Source organism: Leptopilina boulardi, unplaced genomic scaffold, assembly GCF_019393585.1.
Source record: "Leptopilina boulardi isolate dan_hultmark-lab unplaced genomic scaffold, ZJU_Lbou_2.1 LbouV2_255, whole genome shotgun sequence".
Lineage (NCBI taxonomy): Eukaryota > Metazoa > Arthropoda > Insecta > Hymenoptera > Figitidae > Leptopilina > Leptopilina boulardi.
In genome coordinates, this window is record NW_026137813.1 from 1685553 (window position 1) to 1703091 (window position 17539).

Consider the following 17539-nt stretch of genomic DNA (forward strand, 5'->3'; position numbering starts at 1 on the left):
CAACTGTATGTATATATAAAAGAGAGTCACAGTATTGGTTTAAATGGATTACTTCCGCTTTATTATAAAGCATCCCGGTGTACCGACTGAAATGCGGTGAGCCGATCAAATCCGTAGAGTATCGTTTCAAAATAATTTTGTATTTTAAATCACTTCTGCTTCGTTGACCGTTTGATCTGATGGTTTTAAACAGAATTAATACTAGCAAAATGTATATATATATATATATATATATATATATATATATATATATATCATTGTACAAATATATTTAATCATTGGTCTAGTTGAGGACCGATACTAACAATCAATCGTCTCTAATGTTCTCAAGTTTGTTTTCCTCACCACACACAAATCCCGCATCTGTTGTTTATATAGGGTAAAAAAAAAGTTAATGATGACGATTAAAACTTCTCTTTTTTTAATATAAAGTATATACTTAATTATTATTGAAATTAAATTATTATTAATGTATTAATTCTACATCTCAACTTTTACATTAAAAATTAATTATATTTTTCTTTTTAGCAAAAAATTTCAAAAAGACAAATATTTTTCTCATTTACATATATTTTTGTTTATTTTAATCAAAATTAATTTTAATTAAAAAAAAGGAAAATTTTTAATAATATTTAATTAAAAAAAGGGGTTTAAAGGACATATTTAAAAATTTAAATTAAAGCAGTAAAGCATAAAATCATTAATTTACTAAATAAGATTATTTATTTGAATTTAAAATAAAAAGTGACTTTTCAGTGGAATTATATCAAGCTGATTATAATAAATTTGAATAAATTCATCAGAAATTTTATTAGTGAATGATAATTTTAATTAATTAGACAGAAAGACAAATGAATTAAATTTTCTTTAATTTGATAAAATGAATAAGTATCTTTCAAATTTCTTTAAATGTATATAATTTTCTCCGTCTGATGTATATATATATATATATATTTTTTAATCTCCTTAATATCTTTGATTTTCTTAATCTACTCTTTTAATATTTTTCATAAATATACTTTAATCTCCGTCTTTTTCAATTTCATTAATTTTTCTCATCCAGTTGACATTTAAATTCACAATACATATATATATATATATATATTTTCCGTTTTGGTAAAAAAAATCTCTACTTATTTTCAAGCGGAAAATAAAAAATAAAATTTTAAGCACAATTTATAACTTTGAATAAGTTATGGAAATTCAAAGGATTCTTAAATATAAAAAAGTATACAAACAAAAAAAAACGATGGGAAGGGAAAATAAAAAGGGATTCTAAAACAGAGTTGAAAAAATAAATGCCAGTTTTACGTTAATTGGCTCTACGTTTCAATATTTGCCATACATTATGAATGTTTGAGAAAAAATTTTTCTTCCACAGTATTAATTACAAAAAGATTAAAAAGATATATACTTTTTCTTTTTTTTTCAAAATAAAAAAAAAAAATGTTCTCGTATTTGATTATTCAAAATGAGTAATTGGGTTAATTTAAACTAAAATCCCTTTAATTGACTCAAAATAATAATTTACTTAGTTGAAAGAAAAAATTTATTTGTAACGAAGTAATTATTTTTTGGAACCAAATAAATCTTAAATAATAGCTCTGATTTGACTTCAAACCCAGCGACCTTTTGACCTACAAATTGATCTATTTTCACGTTGGTAAAGTTTGCAACGTTTATGATCAACGATTAAAAAAAAATATATATTTTTCACTCAAAAAATAATAACTAATTTTTTGCCTACAATTTTTTTTTCAAAAAATTTATTGATCAAGAAAAGTTGCAAAAAAAATTGTTGGATAAATAAATAAATAATTTAAATATTTTCTTTTCTCAATCGTTGATCATAAACGTTGTGAACTTCACCGACGTCTAATTTCGAGGTTATGTTATCCGATATTAATCTCAAACTTAGCGGCGTCTTAAATTAGAAATTGGCCTAATTTTGAGGTTATATTTTTAGGATTGTTAGTATTTTAGCCCTAAACATTGACAGGATATAAGTTAAGAGACCGCTGGGTTTGAGGTTAAAACATAACCTCAAAATTAAGTCAAAGTTCAGGGTCAAAATAATAACAAACCAAGATTTTAACTTCAAATTCAGCGACCTCTTGACTTAGAAATTGACCTAATTTGGAGGTTATGTTTTCAAGTTTTTTTCAGTATTTTAGCCCTGAAAATTGACAAGTCATAAGTGAAGGGACCGTTATGTCTAAGGTTCAAACATAACCTTAAAATCAAAATTAAGGGTCAAAATACTATAACAAATCAAGAGGACACTGGGTTTGAGATCGAAATCGGCAAACGTAACCTCAAAATTAGGTTAATTTTTGGATCAAGAGAACGAACATAACGTCAAAATTCAAGGTCAAATTATGAATTCCCATATCAAGAAGTTAAAATCAGTAAATATAATCTTAAAACTATGTCGAAACTATGAACGAAAATACGAACATAATCTCAAAAATTAGAGATTTAGGAGTAAAATTTTACTAATTCGACATTTCTTTTTACTAGCAATTATTTAAATTTTACTAATTCAGAAGCAAAAAGTGAGTCACTAATTCAAATAAGTTAAAAATTTTACTAATTCAGATTTATAGAGAGTAGGCCACGTGGAATCGACCATATATAAAAAAAAACAAAAAAAAATTGATTAAAATTAGTATTAAGACAAAATTTGCCAGCCTACTGATATAATAAGTCAATGAAGATAAGAAAAAGAAAAAAAAAAGAAAGAAAGAAATCAGAGAAGCAGTGTGTATAATTTTTTAAACGATGCGAAGACTGAATTATCGGATATCAATAAAAGTTGAAAATCAATTTAAATCCCGGGTTTCTTCATTCACACACAGAGGGAAAGCTAGCTAGCTACTCAACCATAACCATTTAGATATCGTTAAAGGTGTACTTCGTCAGGTAAACGAGCTATACCATTCTTTTCGATAAAGCTGACAATAAGTAAAAATCTTTAAAGTCTCATCCTGATTCTTATTGGATTTTTCTCTACACACAGCTTTTTTTCCTTTTTTTTTCAAGTCCATTTACTGTATCTAGAAAGTTCCACTTCTCTTTCGATTTTCCCGAGAACAATGAAGAGTGCGACGCTTTCCAGTATATATATAAAGATTCCCAAGTAAAGTAGATATTCTATCAGTATATATATATATATCTAATGCATACATACATGGGTGATTCTCTGCGTAACGTACAATTTGGTTATTGTTATTATTAATTTTTTTTTTACAATTTATCTAAAATTAAATTATAATCTTCAAGGTTAGTGCTCAAGAATAAAATATCCGTGGTGTACCGAATAAAATGTTTAATATTTAATCCAACAGTCCGGAGACCAATTACAGGATTATTAATACAAATATAAAGTATAACAAGTACGATGATAAAGTTAGTTACTTATTTCAAATCAAGTGTTAGAATATATCTATATAATATTTTATTTTATTTTATCGCAGTGAAATTAGTTCCTTAGAGTAAAATCATGTACCAATTTTGAAAAAGTAGATACAGAATGAAAATTCATATCAAATTCGGAATCATTGCAAACACCATTAAATAAATCACACATATTATTTAAAATAGTATTCTGTAAGGATTTACATCCAGTATAAGTAGGTTGAACGTTTCTATGATTTCGCTTCGGAACATATAAAAGGGTACCAGTGATAATAAGTAAGGACAGTCAATTTTATGTTTTACAATTTTAAAAAAGAAAGTGACAAACTTTATGAATCTTCGATCCTCAAGAGGTTGTGCATTAAAATTATTACACAATTCCTTATAATCTGTGCCAGGTAATAAAAATACACTGTATGTTTTGAAATAAAGAAATTTTAGGAATCGTTTGTGGCATTTATGAATTAAATCAATTAAATACTGCGCTAAATAATACCAAAGAACTGAACCATATTCCAATTTAGATACTACAAAAGCATAAAATAAAGACTTTAACGCAGATTCATTATTAAACTTTTGACATGTTCGAATGATAAAACCCAGACATCTATTCGCTTCTCTCACAATATTAATAATTTATTGAATTTATTGTCAAATATGTGAAGGCTTCACCATGACGATTCTGTGATTCCCTATGTGAAATTACGGCTTTAAAAGTATAAAAACAAAAAATCAATTATAAAATTAGTTTCTTAATGAATCTACATGGAGAAGGTAATTATTACTTTCTGCTAAAGTATAACAAAATTTTATTTTGATTTGTATGAAATAATTCAGTTTTATTAAAAGGCTTCACTGTTTTGATTTGTATGAAATAATTTAGTTTTATTAAAAGGCTTCACCATGACATACAAAACGGGAGACAAGAATTAACATCAAAAAAATAATAAAAAATTTTTTTTTCAACCGGCACCATAAAGTATTTAATTCTACTAACTTAAACAATAAGAAAATGACAATAGTAAATAAATTAATTACTGCATTTTAGTAAAAACAATTCTAATTTTATAAATCGAACGGGGACAAGCTTCACCATGACAATTTGCTTCTTTAATTAGCGCGGTGAAACTAGCGAGCCGCCAGCCGGCAGACAGCAGACAAAACCATAGGCGTCGACGCTACACTAAACGCCACCACTAGCAAATTGGGTAGCAACGTTTAAACAAAAATAAAAACAGTTCTAATGATTCACACATTACATTATGATACTACATGAACATATTTTAACATAAATATGATTACTTAACAAACAATTTACACTTACATAATCAAACAATAATAATTAATGAAAAACTATTGTCTGCTAACAAACGGCTGGAGCTGCTGGCTATTAATTTTTCCAAAAAAAATTCTTACAAATAAAAAACTGAATTTTTAATTTTCTTGTTGGAATACCTTCTAGGAATATTTATTAACAAGTTTTATATACGCAAGAATTTTTTTTGGGAAAAATTAATAGCCAGCAGCCCCAGCCGCTTGTAGCAGACAGTCGTTTTTTTGGTTTTTTTTCACTAAAACCGACTCAAAAAATTTAATTTTCAATGAATTTTTGATTTTCTTGTTGGAAAATCTTCTGGGAATGTTTATCAACAAGTTTTATATTTGCAAGAATTTTTTTGGGAAAAATTAATAGCCAGCAGACCCAGCCGCTTGTAGCAGACATTCGTTTTTTTTTTTGGTTTTTTTCACTAAAACCGACTCAAAAAATTTAATTTTCAATGAATTGTTGATTTTCTTGTTGGAAAATCTTCTAGGAATGTTTATTAACAAGTTTTAAATACGCAAGAATTTTTTTGGGAAAAATTAATAGCCAGCAGCCCCAGCCGCTTGTAGCAGACAGTCGTTTTTTTGGTTTTTTTTCACTAAAACCGACTCAAAAAATTTAATTTTCAATGAATTTTTGATTTTCTTGTTGGAAAATCTTCTGGGAATGTTTATCAACAAGTTTTATATTTGCAAGAATTTTTTTGGGAAAAATTAATAGCCAGCAGACCCAGCCGCTTGTAGCAGACATTCGTTTTTTTTTTGGTTTTTTTCACTAAAACCGACTCAAAAAATTTAATTTTCAATGAATTGTTGATTTTCTTGTTGGAAAATCTTCTAGGAATGTTTATTAACAAGTTTTAAATACGCAAGAATTTTTTTGGGAAAAATTAATAGCCAGCAGCCCCAGCCGCTTGTAGCAGACAGTCGTTTTTTTGGTTTTTTTTCACTAAAACCGACTCAAAAAATTTAATTTTCAATGAATTGTTGATTTTCTTGTTGGAAAATCTTCTAGGAATGTTTATTAACAAGTTTTATATACGCAAGAATTTTTTTGGGAAAAATTAATAGCCAGCAGCCCCAGCCGCTTGTAGCAGACAGTCGTTTTTTTTGGTTTTTTTCACTAAAACCGACTCAAAAAATTTAATTTTCAATGAATTTTTGATTTTCTTGTTGGAAAATCTTCTGGGAATGTTTATCAACAAGTTTTATATTTGCAAGAATTTTTTTGGGAAAAATTAATAGCCAGCAGACCCAGCCGCTTGTAGCAGACATTCGTTTTTTTTTTGGTTTTTTTCACTAAAACCGACTCAAAAAATTTAATTTTCAATGAATTGTTGATTTTCTTGTTGGAAAATCTTCTAGGAATGTTTATTAACAAGTTTTATATACGCAAGAATTTTTTTGGGAAAAATTAATAGCCAGCAGCCCCAGCCGCTTGTAGCAGACAGTCGTTTTTTTGGTTTTTTTTCACTAAAACCGACTCAAAAAATTTATTTTTCAATGAATTTTTGATTTTATTGTTGGAAAATCTTCTAGAAATGTTTATTAACAAGTTTTATATTTGCAAGAATTTTTTTGGGAAAAATTAATATCCAGCAGCCCCAGCCGCTTGTAGCAGACAGTCGTTTTTTTGGTTTTTTTTCACTAAAACCGACTCAAAAAATTTAATTTTCAATGAATTTTTGATTTTCTTGTTGGAAAATCTTCTAGGAATGTTTATTAACAAGTTTTATATACGCAAGAATTTTTTTGGGAAAAATTAATAGCCAGCAGCCCCAGCCGCTTGTAGCAGACAGTCGTTTTTTTGGTTTTTTTTCACTAAAACCGACTCAAAAAATTTAATTTTCAATGAATTTTTGATTTTCTTGTTGGAAAATCTTCTAGGAATGTTTATTAACAAGTTTTATATACGCAAGAATTTTTTTGGGAAAAATTAATAGCCAGCAGCCCCAGCCGCTTGTAGCAGACAGTCGTTTTTTTGGTTTTTTTTCACTAAAACCGACTCAAAAAATTTATTTTTCAATGAATTTTTGATTTTCTTGTTGGAAAATCTTTTGGGAATGTTTATTAACAAGTTCTATCTATGCAAGAATTTTTTTGGAAAAAATTAATAGCCAGCAGCCCCAGCCGCTTGTAGCAGACAGTCGTTTTTTTGGTTTTTTTTCACTAAAACCGACTCAAAAAATTTATTTTTCAATGAATTTTTGATTTTCTTGTTGGAAAATCTTCTGTTAATGTTTATTAACAAGTTTTATATTTGCAAGAATTTTTTTTTTGAAAATTAATAGTCAGCAGCCCCAGCCGCTTGTAGCAGACAGTCGTTTTTTTGGTTTTTTTTCACTAAAACCGACTCAAAAAATTTAATTTTCAATGAATTTTTGATTTTCTTGTTGTAAAATCTTCTGGGAATGTTTATTAACAAGTTCTATATATGCAAGAATTTTTTTTTTGAAAATTAATAGTCAGCAGCCCCAGCCGCTTGTAGCAGACAGTCGTTTTTTTAATTTTTTTTCACTAAAACCGATTCAAAAAATTTATTTTTTAATGAATTTTGGATTTTATTGTTGGAAAATCTTCTGGAAATGTTTATTAACAAGTTTTATATTTGCAAGAATTTTTTTGGGAAAAATAAATAGCCAGCAGCCCCAGCCGCTTGTAGCAGACAGTCGTTTTTTTGGTTTTTTTTCACTAAAACCGACTCAAAAAATTTATTTTTCAATGAATTTTTGATTTTCTTGTTAGAAAATCTTCTAGGAATGTTTATTAACAAGTTCTATATATGCAAGAATTTTTTTGGGAAAAATTAATAGCCAGCAGCCCCAGCCGCTTGTAGCAGACAGTCGTTTTTTTTTGGTTTTTTTCACTAAAACCGACTCAAAAAATTTAATTTTCAATGAATTTTTGATTTTCTTGTTGGAAAATCTTCTGGGAATGTTTATTAACAAGTTTTATATTTGCAAGAATTTTTTTGGGAAAAATTAATAGCCAGCAGCCCCAGCCGCTTGTAGCAGACAGTCGTTTTTTTTGGTTTTTTTCACTAAAATTGACTAAAAAAATTTATTTATTAATGTATTTTTTTTTTTCTTTTTGGAAAACCTTCTTAGAATGTTTATTAGCAGGTTTTTTATTTGTAAAAATTTTATTTGTAAAAATTAATAGCCAGCAGCTCCAATTTGCTACACGGAGAAAAATGGAAAAACGAATAAAGTAACTTTTACTACTTTAAAAGTAAAATTGGACCTGTCCGAAGTTTCTGCGCATCTCTGGCAACTTTTACTCGAAAAATAGTAAAATTGACTATTTCTGTAGTAAATTTTACTGTTTCCGTAGTAATTTTTACTATTTCTGAAGTAAATTTTACTATTTTTGGAGTAAAAGTTGCCAGAGATGCGCAGAAACTTCGGACAGGTCCAATTTTACTTTTAAAGTAGTAAAAGTTACTTTTTCTTTTTTTCCGTGTAGTGGTGGCGTTTAGTGTAGCGTCGACGCCTATGGTTTTGTCTGCTGTCTGCCGGCTGGCGGCTCGCTAGTTTCACCGCGCTTCTTTAATTTGCATTTAACCTTTAAACTGCACCGTGCAAAAAAACGCGCTTACAATTAGTGCTTTCCTTTTTTTTTGTGTTTTTCTAGTGATTTTAAATTATGTAATGACATCTGTCGTATATAATTTTTATTTTTTACATTAAAAAGATTATTTCTATAATATTTTGTTCTAATTTTTTTATTCTTATTCATGTTACAATACTGTTTCTTTAATTTTTAATGAAAAAATCAGTGACATACCTATAAATTATAATTATATTTAATTAATGTGTATAAATTATGAATCGCAGCATTGAAGTAACATTTAAACAAAACAGTAAAAATAATACGATTTAAATAATTTAAACAAATTTTCCAATATTTTACTTGGTTTTTTAAAATTAACTGTTATTGATCTCATTCTGTGTAGAATAAAGTAACAAATTTTCAATTGACTATATTAAAATTAAAATAATCAAAATTAAATAAATATATTGTTTTTATAAGGAGAACAAGTTTTATTTTAATATTAACATTTTGTGAAAACTTTTTGTTTCAAATATTTTTTTACTTTCATTTAAATAATAATTAATCATAAACTTATGTTTAAAAATCTTACGTGAGATTATCAATAACTCCGTCAATATATTAACTTAATAAATATTATTTGTTATTTGATTACACTTACACTTACACTGAGAAAAATAATAATGTAATGTTAATAAAATAATTTGGTGGAGCACTTTTAGTTAAGATTACAAAAATTTAGTTGACATAACAGTAACGAAAGAAGCAATCAATCGAGAAATTTAGTTGGCTGTACCAAAAATTTCGTTCAAGCTTTTGCGTCTGTTAACTGAATAATTTGGTTCTCCAAACCAAACCGTCTGAATGCTCAATTGCGCATGCGCTGTTCTCGTAAACGGATGTCACACGTTAACCATGCTTCGCTCTTCGTGTCGTCCAGTTTTATTCAAGTGTTTTCGGGATTTTTATGTGTTTCAGAAATTGGGTCGAACAATATGATCAAGAAATGGATAAATGTGGGAAATATGTTCGTTCTTCATGTGAAAATCGGACCATCTCATTAGAAAATATTTCAAAATATTAATTTTCTTGATTGAAGTGATAGTTCTATCACTTAATTTACTGAGTGAAAAAATTTTATATAGGAAAATGGTCGGTATTAATTACAAAAACCGTAAGAACTCTTGATCTCTAATGTTTTCAACTGTCAAATGTCACTGTGTTTTGGTGAAAAGAAAATATGCAAATAAAATCTCGAGCACGTCAATTATGATCACGAGAATTACAACAAAAAATTCTTTATTCTCATATTTTATAACATGGCTGTCGAGAGAATAAAGCTTGTTAAAAGAACGGAAGTTTTTCTCCAGCCTGTATACTTTATGAAAATAATTTACACTCACATTGTCACTAGGATTCTTAGTGTAGTGGTCAGCGTTCTTGATTTGCGTTGCGTAGTCTGAGGGTTCGATCCCCAGCAGTGTTAGGTTTTTCCGCAATAGAAATTAATTTAAGTAGACATAGGGTGGTAGAATAAAAGAGGATAACAAAAGTGATAAAATTAAGTGAAAAATAAAAAATATAAGTGTGAGCCAAAAAATAATTTGGTTGAGAAAAGAAAAAATTTTTTTTCATTTAACTAAATTTTTTGTTTGCTTAAAAACAATAAGTTAGTTGTGCAAAACAAAAAATTTGGTAGACCAATCAAAATGATTCAACGAAAAAATTTAGTAGCCCGAGCCAAACGGATTAGTTGCACATATATCAAATAAAAAATTTGGTTTGGAGAACCAAACTTTAGTAGATGATACCAAACAGTTTCCTCAGTGTACTACTAACACCGGTCCCACAGACCGTTATACTTGACATTTTTATTTATACACGGAAAAACTTTGTTCAAGAATCATTCCTAAATTTGTTCAGTAACTAAGGATATGAAAAAAATTCTGCAAAATTTACAGAAAAATACAAAAATCATTGAAGAAAATACTTGTATTTTTATTATGACATTGGAAGACTTCTTGTTAATGCCGCGATCGGAATATCTCAGTCACTGGGCGTTGAATGTTTCTTGATTTAGAAGACATAGTACAGTAACCAAGCACTAGGCAGAAATTGGTAGTGTCAAATACGTTTCCAATGCATAATACCATAAGCTGCTAAGGTAGCTGAGAGATGTAAAGCGGAGTTTTTGGACTCTCGAGGACGTGGGATCGAGTCCTCCCAGAGTAAATTTTTTTTCTCGCAAACATAAAAATTTATTCTAAAACAAGTTCAAGACTTTCTGTAGTGAGTTTAGGAAGTTGTCTTGAATTTCTCTACAATTCTTATAGAAATACTGCCTTAGAATTTTTCAAAGAAAATATAAATAAGATTTCTTAAATTATTCTCATATCCTCAGTTCCTGAACAAATTTAGGAATGATTCTTGCACAAAGTTTTTCCGTGTATTACAAAATTTAACGAATTCTAAAGAAACAATATTGTCATTCAATAGATTTTTATAAAATACGAAGCTACTGAAAAGCTCAAGTTTCTATTGTATACTTTAAAAAAAAGTAATAAGGGAAATAATTTTAGACAGAGTTTTCACAGACCACCAAAGCAGTTTAAAGGTTAAACAAAAAATTATAATATTATGAATAAAAGTGGGCTATTGATTTTTGTTTGTAAACACAGAAATTAACTTTTATTCACGTTGGATTTATTGCAATAAATTTCTTAAAAAACATGAGGGACAAGAAATTGAACGCTACGTGGAGAATCACCCATATAATATGTGTAGAAGTAGTGGTATATAAAAAAAAGAGGGTTTGGTACCGCGTCGATTTTTATCTAATTACAAAAGCAAGGAATTAGCGCTGGCAGAATGAGCGTTTAGAAATTAGATTTCCTCTGACCGCCAGATGTTTCCTTATTTTCTGATTGCGTTTTCTGGCTCTGCTCTACACTGCCTGTCAGAAGGAGAATAGAGGAGAGAGATTTTGCTTCGTTTTCGATGGCACGAGGAAGGCATCAGCGACAGCGATTCCATTGGCAGTAAAACCCTTGCGACTATGGTATATATATACCACCTACACTTGAATGTATTTGCGAAACAGTACATAGCTATATATATATATATATATATATATGTCTCACGCGAAGGCAAAAAAAGTAAAATAAAATACTAGAACGAAACGAGTGTGATTTACGGCGCGAAAAATCTGGCTCAGAAACTTTACTCGGTCTCTGAACACAGGCATACAAAATAAACAAGTTACCTCTGCTTGATTTCCTAGATGCTCTTCGGATAAGTAGATTTTTGATGAAAGGACCGACTCCAATTTTCCCTGTAAACAAAAATTTTTTAACGTAAATTAATATTAAAGATAATTGAAAATTTAAATTTTTATATTAAAAAAATAACATTATATATGCTTCTAATATTTAACATGGAAATTAATTAAAAATACTTCTAATTGTCATTAAAGTATATATATGTCACTCATCTCTTAATTTAATGTACTTTAATTTCTGAATAATATAAAATTTACATATCTATTTCATTCAATTTTCATTTTAGGGTAAGTCCACGTCAGAAATATCAGAATCTGCAAGTGGTTCTTCGATTTTAATGATACTTAGTAAAATTATAGCTTTATATAAGAGCAATGTGTAAGTAAAAGGAATTTTTAAAATATCTAAAATTGTAGGAGTTATATCACTTTTAATTTTGATACTGCATTTTTTTCTTTCCTTTATATCTCGGTCAATTTTCAACCGATTTTGATGAATCAAAAACGATTTTTTTCAGAAAATTACGTATTTTCAGAAAATTTTAAAATAAAAAAAAATTTTTGTTATTTAAATAGAAAAAAGTAAAAAAGAAAATTTCTTTTAGATTTTTTTTCAATTTTGACCTCTTTTTTTTAATTTTTAATTTTTTAATAATATTCCTTTTTATTTTATCTTTAATTTAAAAAAAAAATTCATCCTGGAGACTTTTTTAGATCTCGTGATATCGTTCTTTAAATATCCACATCTCAAGAAAACTAGGATCCAGATTTGTGTTTCTACTTTCATTTGTTTTATAATATTATTGTTACAAACTAGAAACTTTCGCGTAATAATGTTTTTATTTTTAAATTACTTGACTAAAACAAGTGAAAATTCAAGCAAATCAATATTTTATTAATAGATTTGAAGCAAAGTTTTTATTTTTTGTAATATTTATAATTTAAAAAAAATTGTAATGAAACCTTAACAATGCAACCTGAAATTGTAGCTGAAGTTTTTAGCGGTTTCTTTTAGAGGATTCTAAAACGAATAGTTATTCATAACCATACAAAATTTCAACAAACAAATGAAAGTAATGATAGAAGCAAGTCCTGCGGTTTTCAAATTGATGAAGACTTATAATACTTAAAGGACGATATCACGAGATCTAAAAAAGTCTCCAGGATAAATTTTTTTTTAAATTAAAGATAAAATAAAAAGGAATATTATTAAAAAATTAAAAATTAAAAAAAAGAGGTCGAAATTGAAAAAAAATCTAAAAGAAATTTTGTTTTTTGCTTTTTTCTATTTAAAAAACAAAATTTTTTTTTTATTTTAAAATTTTCTGAAAATACGTAATTTTCTGAAAAAAATTGTTTTTGATTCATCAAAATCGGTTGAAAATTGACCGAGATATAAAGGAATGAAAAAAATGCAGTATATCAAAATTAAAAGTGATATAACTCCTACAATTTTAGATATTTTAAAAATTCCTTTTACTTACACATTGCTCTTATATAAAGCTATAATTTTACCAAGTATCATTAAAATCGAAGAACCACTTGCTGATTCTGATATTTCTGACGTGGACTTACCCTTTATCAAAATTTCTTCTAATTAAATTTTCTCTGTGATGGAACATTTTCTGTATATTAAATTTTATAAACGGAGAGGAGAAATTGTTAAACACTTAATTTTCCTGGATTTATTAATTATTTATAAGAAAATATATCTACATTTAAAAATAAAAAATAAACTATATTATTTTATAACTTTAAATTTTGACGTTAATGCTTAATAGAAAAAATGAAATTGAATTAAAAAAATATATTTTATTAATATAGGGTCAAATAAATGTTTTCTTTAATTTAGATAAAATTTATTTCATTTAAAGAAAATTTGTCATTCAAAAATAGAAGTTTGTTTGAAATTAAAAAAGAATTTCATTAAACAAATGTTTTTTCAAATCAAATATAATCTTTAAATTAACACTAAATTATTTATTTTTCTACCTTAAAATTTGTTCTAGAATCTTTGAAGTTACTTTATTAAGCTTACAAAGTTGCAGTACAATTTTGAAATTTATTTTATAACCTTAAAATTTGCTTTACTTCCTTCAATAACATTATTCAGCAACTTTAAAGTTTTTTTTAATAAAGTTAAATAGATCTTTACAACCTTGAAGGTCATTTTAAAACCTTAAAGTTTGTTACATCACCTTCAAAGATTATTCTACAACTTTTAAAGTTTATTTTAAAACTTTAAAGTTTATTCTAGAATCTTCAAATTTTGTTTTAACAAACTTAAAAACTCTGCAACCTTAAAAATTGTTCTAAAACGTTTTAAAGTTTATTATAACCACATTAAAAATTATTCTCTAAACTTGAAATTTAATTTTACAATATTCACTTTTTATAAGCGTGATGGATAAATATATATCAAACTATCAGTAGGTATAGATATTATAAAAGTTTTCGAATAAATTCTAGACTAATAGTATATATATTTTTGCATATAAACTTTCAAAAGACAAAATTATATAATACATTTGAAAGGGATATTATGTTCAAAGGAAAAAAACTCAACGTATATATATATATATATATAATGTTGAGGTATCAAAATCCTCTTTATTTTCCCATATATAATTTTCGTTTTGTTATTATTCTACACTTGTGCGATCGAAGAAAACGTGACGCAAATGATAACAGAATTCAGAAAATTTACGTAAAGGACAAGAGGATCCTAATTTTCTTTAGTTTCATATATATCTCACCGAAAATCCTTTCTGTTTCGAGGCAGAGAGAGTATATAGTAAAATAACCATATACAGGAAATACATCCAAATATTAAAAAAAAAAAAAAAAACCCTAACCCTTATAAAATTTCAATGAAACGTTAATAAATATGCCAAATTTTTTTAATTAAATAAAAAAATCTAAAAAATTGTCTCCATATGGGTCATTCCACGTCAAGAGTAACCAACCTAAGACCTATGTTTTTGACATGGTAAGTACAATATAGGTCTTAGGTTGGTTACTATTAACATGGAATGACCCATATATACCTATATTAGTATTTTAATTCTGATTTTAACCTCAAACCCAGCGGCGAATTGACATGGAATGACTCATATATCTCTATCTATATTAGTATTAAAATGAACATAATCTTAAAATACAAGTTCTTAGTACTCCAGGATTTATGGTCATAAATCAAACATAACCTCAAAATTCAAGGGCATAGGTTTCCAGCATTCAAGGCCTTAGTTCAAACATAACCTCAAAAATTCAAAATCATAGGTCAAACATAACCTCAAAATTCAAGGAAATAGGTCAAGTGACCGTTGGGTTTGAGACTATATATGTCCGACAAACATAACTTCAAATACCCATAACCAAGAAACGAACATAACCTCAAAATTTATATAAAATTTTAATAATTTTACAAATATTCAATAAAAAAATCGAATAGAATTAATTAAAAATTTGTAATAAAATAAAAAGATTTAAAAAAAACATTTTTTTTCTTTTTTATTTGCATATGTGTAAAAAGAATGTAAATTTGCATTAAAAAAAAAAGAAATACTTGAGGAAAAATATCTTATTCCATAAATTGAATATATGATATTTGTAGGAATGATATCAAAGGGAAAAGAGGAGACGCCTTTTCGTCTCTCTTTTCCGAAAAATTCGTTTTCCCTTCGACATAATCTTCGTGGATCATGACTCGCTTTGCTTCTATGGAAGAAAGGTTAAATCGAGGCAGTAAAGAAAACGGCAAACTCAGAATCTTCGGTTGTCGTGCGTCCGTTTGGAAAAGCGATAGTGACAGTCATCGGCGAATCGAATGGGAGAGCACGATTACCAAGAAAGAAACGATGGTAAAGCACTCTGCCAGCAGCACGTTCTCAGGTAAAGTGTGACACAATTTATCCTCTCTCTTCCTCTCCCCCCCCTCTCTCTCTCTCTCTCTCTCTCTCTCCATCCCTCTCTCGATTCTCATCCTTTTGATCCCGCAAGGAAAATTCAAACTTTTTTACCACAATGAATCGCCATCCATAAAGGCGTTTCCCAGTCGTTTATTTATTCAGTTTCGATAAAATAATTTCACTTTTGAATTCGCAAACTCTGTATATAAATTTTAAACAATTGTTTCAAGGAAAAAAAAATACTTCCTCTATGAGAAAGGAAAATTGAAAAAACAAAATAAAACAAATCGAATGGAAAAAAATTTTGCTTTTAAAAAAAAATGTAACACTCAGGAAAAATAAGAATCCTAGCATAAATTTTCACAGTTAACAACTGGTGCAGTAATAGTACCAATACTGCGCCAGTAATCAATTTTTTGGGGACGCTTGAATAACTTCTAAAAATCAATTGTTAGAATTTTCATTTAAATGAATTTCATTAGGGGGCATGCTTTGTCGAAAAGACACCCCTCTCTTCCCAGAATAGATTTAATTTAAAAAAAACTCTATACGGGCTTAAATTACAGCAAATTTTGTCTATTTTTTAATGCCCTATGGCAATTTTAAAATATTAAACATGGCATATTATATTTTCATTTTTCTGTTTTACCATCAGTCGATAACGTAGATTACTGCACCGGTAATTTTTTATATTTTCATTTTTCTGTTTTACCATCAGTCGGTAATGTAGATTTCTATGTCGGTAATTTTTTATATCTCCATGTTTAATATTTAAAAAGTGCCATACGGCATCAAAAAATAGACAAAATTTGCTGTAATTTAAGCCCATATAGAGCTTTTTTTTAATTAAATCTATTCTGTGCAGAGGGGGTGTCTTTTTGACAATGAACGCCCCTAGATGTAATTTTCATTGAACCGAATTTTATTTGCTCGAATTATTATTATGTAAAATTTTCATTAAACCAATTTTCTAATTACGTCCGTCCGTCCGTCCGTCTATCGCACTCGTACGGTTGCCATGACAACAGTTACCATAACACCGCTGTTATTTTTATCAATTAGAAATTCAGTTATAGAAATTATTTTTAGGTTAAGTACAAATTCTGTATAGTATGAAAAATCGTATATAAATTCTATCAAATAATAATTCGAATAAATAAAAAATTCATATAAAAGAATAAAATGAAAATTCTATGCAATGAAATTATATATCTAATAAAAATTCATTCCAATGGCAATAATGTTAAATGAAAATTCGAGCAAATAAAAATTCTGTGAAATAAATTTTCAATTATATAAAAATTCAGTATTATAGAAAACCGGTTTAATGAGAAAATTCTGCAAAATAATAATTTGAATAAATAAAGTTCCATTCAATTGATATTATATCTAATGAAATTCTGTTAAATAAAAATTCCAACAATTAATTTTCAAAACTTATTCATGCGTCCTAGTTTATTAAAGGGAAGATAAAAATAAAATTTTCAAATATTCCCGATATTTTTTTATCTTATTTCTTTTCGAAAAATATTTCAAATTTTTTTTCGAAAAATTTACAGAAAAAAATGTTTACGAAGAATTAGGTAAGATTGTGAAAAAAAAATTACATAAAATTTATCTAAGTACAAGGTGTGTATACTATATATATACGCGCGGTGACTTGGAGATTAACAAAGAATTGCATGAGATTTCATATAAAAAATGTACATCAGATTACCATGAAATTAACCCCTTCGACACAACATAGAGCCGATATCTTTAAGTCGTTCCTGGCCCGAAAACATTTGCACCTCACTAATGAGAATATTATACGCACTTATCACGAAATAATATAAAAATTGGCCGTTAACAATTTTTTTTTAATCCCTAATTACATTATATTGCAAGCGGTGCACATAAAAAACTTCTCTCTCCACTTAAGAAATAACAGTTTTTACCGCTAACAATATAATTTTTAGAAGATCTTTTTTTTTTGTTGAAAAAAAGTTTCACACCTTAATCAAATTAATGAGAAACTATATATATACATATAATTTTTCTAATAATTTAAATAGTAAAA

The 17539-nt window shown here is 27.4% G+C and overlaps 1 protein-coding gene across 3 annotated transcripts in view; it reads right to left on the reverse strand.

The window, feature by feature from the left end:
• LOC127280842 (connectin-like) overlaps positions 1–17539 on the reverse strand; it is a 497564-nt gene that overhangs the window by 404074 nt on the left and 75951 nt on the right. For all 3 annotated transcript variants that reach the window (XM_051304135.1, XM_051304134.1, XM_051304136.1), the window contains exon 2: positions 11555–11623. The gene's annotated coding sequence lies outside the window, so the exon portion shown is untranslated. The remainder of the gene's footprint in view (positions 1–11554; positions 11624–17539) is intronic.